The sequence below is a fragment of the Malaya genurostris genome, chromosome 2 (assembly GCF_030247185.1).
Source record: "Malaya genurostris strain Urasoe2022 chromosome 2, Malgen_1.1, whole genome shotgun sequence".
Classification (NCBI taxonomy): domain Eukaryota; kingdom Metazoa; phylum Arthropoda; class Insecta; order Diptera; family Culicidae; genus Malaya; species Malaya genurostris.
This window is the reverse complement of record NC_080571.1, coordinates 21,497,157-21,506,207: the sequence shown is the minus strand read 5'-3', so window position 1 is coordinate 21,506,207 and position 9,051 is coordinate 21,497,157. Positions and strand designations below refer to the sequence as shown.

The window sequence follows — 9,051 nt, the reverse complement described above, 5'->3', positions numbered from 1 at the left end:
TTTTTCTGCATGCCATCCCAGGATCACCCAACCTCTCTCGCCCGATTCTTCGTCGGGATCAGCTGTGTAGTCACTCACCGGTAGGTATGTGAACTCCCGGACCCGAAGCCGTTCGGCTCTCGTGTCGTTCGACCGAAAACGTGCTCCAGATAAGTCTCCGCCGTCACCGTCAGGATTCCTTGTTTGTTGATTGTCCGTTCGGGTTTTTTCCTCAGAGATGCTCACATCCATTACATCATCAACAGGTGGTCCCGGTTGCTATATATTCGGGACCGGTGGCATCCGTACGGATCAGTTGACGGTCGGATGCTGCGGTGAACAGATGACTAGCGAAATCTTCCGTACGGACGGTACTGGAATCGTAGTAAAGTGTCAGAAGAATCGCATTCGCAGTTCGGGAGTGCTTAAAGCTTGTTCCGCTCGTGGTGCCAGTGTTGATGTTGGAAATTTCTTAAAGCGGATATAGCCATCCATCGGAAACAGGAAGCCAGAGTGAGTGAGTGAGTGAGCAACAGTTTGTCGGTGAAGTAGGATAACGGCTTTCGGTTACGACTGTGGCTCGGCGCGTTTCCTGCTGTTGGTTCCGGGTGTTATTCGTAACCACATTGCAGAAAAAATTTTCCTGTACTTTTTCCACATGTACGGCACCCGCGTTGTTGGATCCGATCGCGAGTGCCTGAATGATAGTTCCGAAGCAGTGAACAAGTGAATATCGTCGCTGCGTTGCGGGAATCCTACTGCCGGAAGTCGAGTGAGAGAGAGAGAGAGAACTGGCACAGGAATCCCGAACGCCGTTAGGTTCGATGCTTTGAAAACGCATATCGGCTTGCTGTGTGTTTGTTTGGTTGTTTGGTTGAAAACGAAATAACTGTCAATTTCGGTGATTGGGTAATTGAATTTACTGTTCGCTATTGAGGTTCAAAAATCATTGTGCCATTTTTGTGTTCCACGGTGGTCTTTGTTCTGTACGATTCCTGTGTCAATGGTGTCGACGTCATTTCGTCGGATAATTGAAACTATCAAAATTGAAATGTGTATTTTAATTAGATATATATCACCGACAGCCCTGTGGTGAACAGTGAATATTACAGGTGAGTGGTTTATTTTTGATGTATGTTTTCCAATTATTTTCCACGTCATTATGTCCCATGAACAAAAAAAAAGAAACAGAGTTGCAACATCAATCCAGTGTTTATTTTCGTGACAGCTAGTTACGCCCCATCAATGGCATCGATATTAATTTCTAACATGTAATAAATAGCATCGGAAAAATTCTCGTCGTCCGATCGTGAAGTCCGTTTAGTCGCTACACCGTATGACGCCGGTGGCATCATTACTTTTTTATTACTTGTGAAGTTTATCAAGAACTACGTGCTGCGTCAAGTAATTTCGCCTCCAACTTTATGCTCACTGCAGACGACGGCGATACAAAAAGTTTATATAAAAAAAATCCTAGAATCACCCCCTTCGACTGGAAGCACAGTTTAGTGAACAGTTTATAAGTGGGCAAAAAGTTCTTTTTGTATCAGCCGTTTGCTTGCAACAGCGTATTTCATCTAACGAAAGGGTTTCACCCAAGACAGTTTACGGCGGCCCAACACCGGCCAAGTTTGGTGATCTAAAGCTAGCTGCAAGGGCCGCCATCGCTGGCGTGATTGAAGAAAGTTTTTCCTCATTGGGCTAACTCGTGCGGAAATTTATTAATGAAACTAATTAAATTGATTAAAACACGCCTCTGAACAAGTAAACGATTTTTTTGATGCGGAAATTATGAACAATTCTTTTTTTTTTCTCTTTCGAACCCAAACATTCCTTTCTTTTTCCCATTTATAAGGATTCAATATCTAAGTAGTTCATTCAGTACTGCATTCAAAGAAAAGCTATTCAATAGTTCCGAACGGTAGAGCTATAGAACTTCTCTCAACCAAATAACACAAATCAAAAACAGTTGCTCGCTCAGTAGACGTTGAACAGTTCGTTGTTCGTTTTTTGCACAAGAGCAGATTCCTGGAAATTTTCTCCTAGCCTGCAGCTGCACGAAAAATTTTTCCTTTGTTCTCTAGAAAGGATATATATGAGGCATTCCACACAAAATCAGCCACTAAAATGTATTTTTCCATCTAACTGTTTTTTTGTTGTTGGTTTAGAGTTCAAAAATATTCGATACGTGCCCTTTTACTTACATTTTCGAGAAATTATTTTTTGAAGCTTCGCGTTCACAAGAAGTACCTTTTTTCAGAAACCTATATTGAAAAATCTAATAAAGATATAAAAATTCATTCAAGTCATTAAATGTGTATCTTTTCCTTAGCTTTCACACAGAGAATTTCAAGAAACAACCTTATGATTAAAAAAGAACCGGAATTTTCATTTTAAAATTCCCGCCCTTGTCCAATCGGTAAACTTTTATTCTCTCAACGTTGGCAACACTTTTAAACACATTCTGTCAAATTTTGACGCATATCGTACGATTAGTTTTTATTTGGCGTCTATACAAAGAAGTTGGATGAAAATTTAGAACAACGTGCGTGCATCAAATTTTGTGTTGCAAAAGGATTTAAGTGTTCCGAAACGTTGAAAATGTTAGAAAAGGCCTTTGGTGAATCGTGTCTAGGAAAAACACAGGCATACGAGTGGTATAAACGCTTCAAAGGTGGTCGTACAAGCTTGGATCATGATGAGATCCCTGGCCGCCCAACAACATCTGTTACTGAAGAAAACATTGAATCGGCGAAGCAAATCGTGTTGCAAAATCGTTCTGTACCAATTAGAGAGATTGTTATGTTGTTGGGCATCTCTTATGGATCAGCCGAACACATTTTAACTGATGTTTTGGGTTTGAAACGCGTCGCTTCTCGGCTGGTGCCAAAAAAGCTGAATTTCATTCTAAAACAGCGTCGTGTTGATGTGGCCAAAGAGATGATTTCCAACGCAGATAGTGACCCCACATTCATCGAATGCATCATAACTGGTGATGATGTGGGGATCTATGATGTCGAAACCGCACAACAATCGACCGAATGGCGCTTCGAAGGCGAGCCGTTGTTCTAAATTTTCATCCATTATAAAAATCGCCACACGAAAATTTTTCAACTTCTTTGTATAGACGCCAAACAAAAACTAATCGTACGATATGCGTCAAAATTTGACAGAATGTGTATAAAAGTGTTGCCAACGTTGAGAGAATAAAAACTTACCGATTGGACAAGCGCGGGAATTTTAAAATGAAAATTCCGGTTCTTTTTTGATCATAAGGTATTCACGATTAAGTTCATCCCATTCTACCACGAATTTGAAAAAGATGCCATAGGCATAGTAAAGTAAGACGTTTTCACGTCAAAAAATCACACAGTAACGATAATAACGGTCGCAACGAAAAATGTATGAAGATGCCCGTAAGAACGGATGGACGGATTTTCATGATTCTTTTTTTGTTTGATCAGTTTTTACCCCCACCGGGTTCGTACATCAAAAAAATTTGGAAAACTTGCCGGAAAAGTGGGAAAAATCCATAAAGTTGTTTTGTATGGACAATGGAATTTTTTAGACTGGAAACTATTTTCTCAAAGTTTCAACCCTTTAACTGCCATATAGACGGAACTAGGGTGGTTCTATTGATTTTTATTTTATTTGATTTTTGAAGAAACTGCTTCTCCGAAAAAATTGAAAAAAATCAGGCATGTTTAAGGCATTATGGGGATGCTTTACAATTTTTTTCAAAATTTTTGAAGATGTATTTTTTTTATTAAAAAATACTAGAAAATTTTGAAACATATTTTTTCCCTCTTCCAATTTTTGCACCATCCTGGATTTTTTAGTGATAAAAAAAGAATTTTTGGACATGTTAAAGTGGTATGTTTCCATATTTTTTAAAAATGTGGACGACCAAAATATTTGATTTTTTCTAAAAAAATAATAACAGTCGACCATGCGTCCCCATCGAATTCTGAGAAAAGGAAACGCATGGTGCTTTATCTTAGCAGTTTCTAGTAGTAGTCGACCATGCGTTCCCATAAAGTTCTCTTAAAACGGAAACGCATGGTGCTTTGTTCTAGTAGTTTATGATGCAACTCAAGCGCAAGGCTTAGAAATAAAGTAACGAAAAGAAGGAAATGAGTATCAACCTTTGCATAATACATACACGATCATACTTCGGGTACAACCTAGAAAGCTACAAAGCGAGAACTTAGTGGTATGTGGTTCATATATGAATGGTAGTAATACATGAACGTCGCGAGTATCACACATATGAAATTCGGATATGGCAGTCAAGAACTAGAGCGAGTGTCAGTTTTTTACGTGTTGCTGATGGATGTAAAGAAAGAATAATGAAAGAAAGAATGAAAATTTCATTACAGTGTCAAAAGTTATCCCAAAGATATGTTATCGAGGGATGTGTACAGTTTTCTGGAAAAATGTATAATAAAGATAAAGTTGGAGTTTTGTGTTTGAAAACGTCAATCGAATATCTTTATGATGGTTTTCATGGTTTGTAGACTGAGAGCGCTGTATATTTTTTATTTATTCTAAAATTTGAAACAACAACAGATATAAAAAAATAGTGATGCGTTATTTTTCATTTTTGAGTTATAACCTTTGCATAATTTCAAATCAAGCATTTATCGACCATGTCTATTAAAAAACTTGATTCGCTGAATCGATCTCTTTAATTTTTGGATATATTGTGTAGAAAGCTCCATATTTGCCAGAGAATATCTGAGAATACATAATTAACTCAGTAAGTGATTTTCACTCTCAGAGGAACGCTCCCAGGTTTTTACAGGTTTAATATGGTCAAATATCATTGAGCTTCGTGATATGCTGGTGTAAATGAGAAAGATTTATTCGTATTTTTGTTCAAATTGCGAACGGGAAGTTCTAATAAGATAATATTATCAATCCTTGGATTGGAACGAGTGCAACAAGTATCGGAATATAGTAGCTCTGGAACAGAAGCTTTTGAAAAGGATGTTCTGCCAAGTAATTTTGGATTTAAAGCTTTATCACGAGATGACCCAATTGAGACACACAGATCACAAAAAAGCTATTCGGGCCGGTAATAAGTCTCATTTTTAAAAGCTTACAAGTACTATATCGAGTACACTACAAATTCGACTGGATATTTGGGAATCCAGCGCCGTTGCTGTGAATGCGTTATTGGCAATAGAACTGTTGGTTGCTGTTCACACGAGGCCGCCATTATTCACTACCTTTCCTTATGCTCGGTTTTTATCCAGAATTGTGAGACCGGCGAAAATATTGTCAGAAATGCTTAAATCAGAACAGCTACCAAGTGACGATGACAATTCTATAGAATAAACGAAAAGAATCAGAGAGAAAATGTGTGCATTGAAACAGCAATGTATTTTTATAACATTTTTATCCCATTTCCTATTTAAATGAAAAATACAGTCAATAATTTTCAGAAATTTTTTCGTGACCTTTCTTACATGAAACTTCTTAATCATTTCATAAAGACAATTGAAGTTTCAATTTAATAATTGACCCTTTTGAGTCTTAGTTCTGACTCCTACTGCGTCCATTAGTTCATCCAATAGCAAAATTTTTTTAAAACTGATGTGCTGATAAAAAAAACTCCAAGTGGGTTATGAAATCAACCACAAAATGTATAAAAATTTCAGCTTATTTTAAAATTTATAGCAGTTCATCGTTTGGTTTAAATAATATGATATTTAAAAAATAAGAGGAATATGCTTTATTAAACTCAAATTGATGTGACAATATTAGTATTACATTAGGATAAGAATTCTATGTAAAAGTGATGCTACGGCGAAGAACAACTTATGTAAATTGCCTTAAGAAATAAACGTATTTATGGAAAAACAATTCTAAGAAATCGATTCCAACCTTCATCAGTGGCCACTTTTGTTTGACACCAATATAAAAAAGAAAAATTTAAATTCACTGCTGTTTCCACTCGCTATGTATTTAGTGAAATGTACAGAGCTGGCAAAAAGAAAACCGCGTTGTACGAGACCCAACAGTGCAAAACGATTTGACCATTTCATGAAACACTATCGAATCATCGAATTATATACAGTCACTCGCTCTAGTTCTTGACTGCCATAACCGAACTGCATATGTGTGATACTCGCGACGTTCATGTATTACTACCCAGTCACGTACCCAGAGGGGGGGCCCGAGGGGCCCTGGCCCCTCCCGAAATCAAAAACATATAATTATTTAGAACGTCTCAGACATGTGTTACAGAAATAACAAGACAGTAAAGCTAATGTAATGTAATACAATATCAGTTCCAGTGGAAAAGTTTCAAGTGTATGTATGTTAAAAACAGCCGTAAAAGGTACACCAAGAATTAGGTACATATACAATCTTCAGTAACATTATTTTTTTATCTTTGGGCCCCTCCCGAAATGAAATCCTGGGTACGGGCTTGTTACTACCATTCATATATGAACCACATACCAGTAAGTTCTCGCTTTGTAGCTTTCTAGGTTGTACCCGAAGTATGATCGTGTATGTATTATGCAAAGGTTGATACTCATTTCCTTCTTTTCGTTACTTTGATTTCTAAGCCCTGCGCTTGAGTTGCATCATAAACTACTAGAACAAAGCACCATGCGTTTCCGTTTTAAGAGAACTTTATGGGAACGCATGGTCGACTACTACTAGAAACTGCTAAGATAAAGCACCATGCGTTTCCTTTTCTCAGAATTTGATGGGTACGCATGGTCGACTGTTATTGATTTTTTAGAAAAAATCAAATATTTTGGTCGTCCACATTTTTAAAAAATATGAAAACATACCATTTTAACATGTCCAAAAATTCTTTATTAATCACTAAAAAATCCAGGGTGGTGCAAAAATTGGAAGAGGGAAAAAATATGTTTCAAAATTTTCTAGTATTTTTTAATGAAAGTAACACATATTCAAAAATTTTGAAAAAAATTGTAAAGCATCCCCATAATACCTTAAACATACCTGATTTTTTTCAAATTTTTCGGAAGAGCAATTTCTTAAAAAATCAAATAAAATAAAAATCAACAGAACCACCCTAGCTCCGTCAATATGGCAGTTAAAGGGTTGAAACTTTGAGAAAATTGTTTCCAGTCTATGACCTTTCGAATGTGGTATAACAATATGAATTCCCTTTGGGGGCAGATTTCACATGCTTATACTGCTATAGCCTTTGTTTGCGTGAGAGTATATTTCAATGAATTCATTGTTCATTGTCAAGTTAAAGAACAGTATATTGAATGTTGGCTGATACAGTCAAAACATAGAAATATTTCCTATCAAATGATGAAATAATATTAATAATTGATACAACATAGCCTGAGCTGTAAGTGTTTAAAACCTGACCACATTTCTACGTGTAGTTTTTCTTGAGTTTCTGATTTGCACCACTATATAGAAAATAATGATGTGTTCCACATCAAAATTTTTTTTCGAAAAATCGACTTTCTGGGAATCTTGAAATTTCAAATAAGATTTCGGAAATCTCAAGATCAAAAATTTTCAAACCTTCAACGCCGGCTAGCACCCCTTACCTATGTCCGATTTAGCTCAAATTTGGGATGGCAACTTTTTTCGAGGTGCTTAAGCTTTTGAACAATTGCGCTTAACGGAATTAGAGGTGATCCCAAAATATTGGCACCCTTTTATACATTAGAGCGATAAAAAATAACGTGTTTTGTCGGTTACGTCGCTTATACCATTATATCTCCGGAACCAAAAGTCGCAATCATTTGATTTTCGAACTTGATCAATGACCTAACAGCAGCTCTCAAACGGGCCTAGACTTGTTAAAATCGGTTCAGCTGTCTGCGCGGTAAAAAACTACACGTTTTGTCGGTTACGTCATTTATACCATCATATCTTCTGAACCAAAAGTCACGGCCATTTGATCTTCGAACTGAATTAATGGCCCAACAGTAGCAACGAGCATAAGTTTGTTAAAATCGGTTCAGCCATCTCTGAGAAAATTGAGCGCGCATAAATATTTTCGAAAAGTGCACACACATACACACACAGGCATTTTTCGATCTCGTCGAACTGAGTCGAATGGTATATAACACTATGCGTCTCCGAGGCTTCGTTCGAAAGTCGGCTTTCCAGCAATTCTAATACCTTTCTATAGAGAGAGGCAAGCATACTTCAAAAATGATTTTTCACAGGAAGATAAAATATTATGCATTTAAGGGTTAACGTATGGCACCATACACGTAAAGAACTTGTTACGTTTGGTTCTCTCTAAGCCTTCTCCAATTTGATCTCTTCTCTCACAGTCATGAGTTGACTGTCGTTTGATTTTTCCTTACTTTACGAATGCCATTGGGCATTAAGAGTTGTTACACTTATACGATTTCAGGAAGCTTCTCGCTTCTAACCATGATTCTCGTTATATGACCAATATGACATTTTTTATACCCCCGTTTTTTATATATTGGAAATTTTTGTCGGTTCCAAAAGAATTTTCAATCATTTTAAACAGGTATGTAGTACCATGCCTTCCGTTTAATTTTGACATTTGCTCTTCAGTTGCGAAAATTGTATTGAAGCAATGCGTCTAAATTCAGCTCGCGCATCGGCAAAATCCGATCTACTCGTGCACCAAATTGTTAGATATGACCTAATCAACTTTAATCAACACAACAGAAACGTTCGAAGAATGTTCGTCGATAGTCATAAAGACTGAATAGGGGAGAAATCGAAATACGGAGGACTCAGAAACATCGATAAGAGTGACTAGCGAAATTTCAGACAGCTATTAGCCAGAAATTATGCGAAATGCACCCGACGGAATGTGGCGAACCCAGTGCCATTTGACTCCAGTGCCAACAAAGAATCAAAACATCATTGTTTGGATTTTATAATTCATTCCAGCTCCGGATTCAATCAGCTGTTGGAAACGATTGCATTGTTTGAGTTTTATTATTCTTATAGAAATGGAAAATCAAAAGAAAACAAAACTAAGTATTCAGCTCGCAATATTTTCATAATAAATTGTACCCCAACGGAACGAGCTTTATTTCCCAAGTTTCGTCGTACCGCGAGTTTAAAATCGTT

The 9,051-nt window shown here is 37.0% G+C and overlaps 1 protein-coding gene across 2 annotated transcripts in view; it reads left to right on the top strand.

Moving 5' to 3' along the window:
• Positions 1-306: 306 nt before the first annotated feature.
• Positions 307-9,051, top strand: part of LOC131427204 (vertebrate ancient opsin-like) — a 78,196-nt gene continuing 69,451 nt past the window's right edge. For both annotated transcript variants that reach the window (XM_058590191.1, XM_058590190.1), the window contains exon 1: positions 307-1,091. The gene's annotated coding sequence lies outside the window, so the exon portion shown is untranslated. The remainder of the gene's footprint in view (positions 1,092-9,051) is intronic.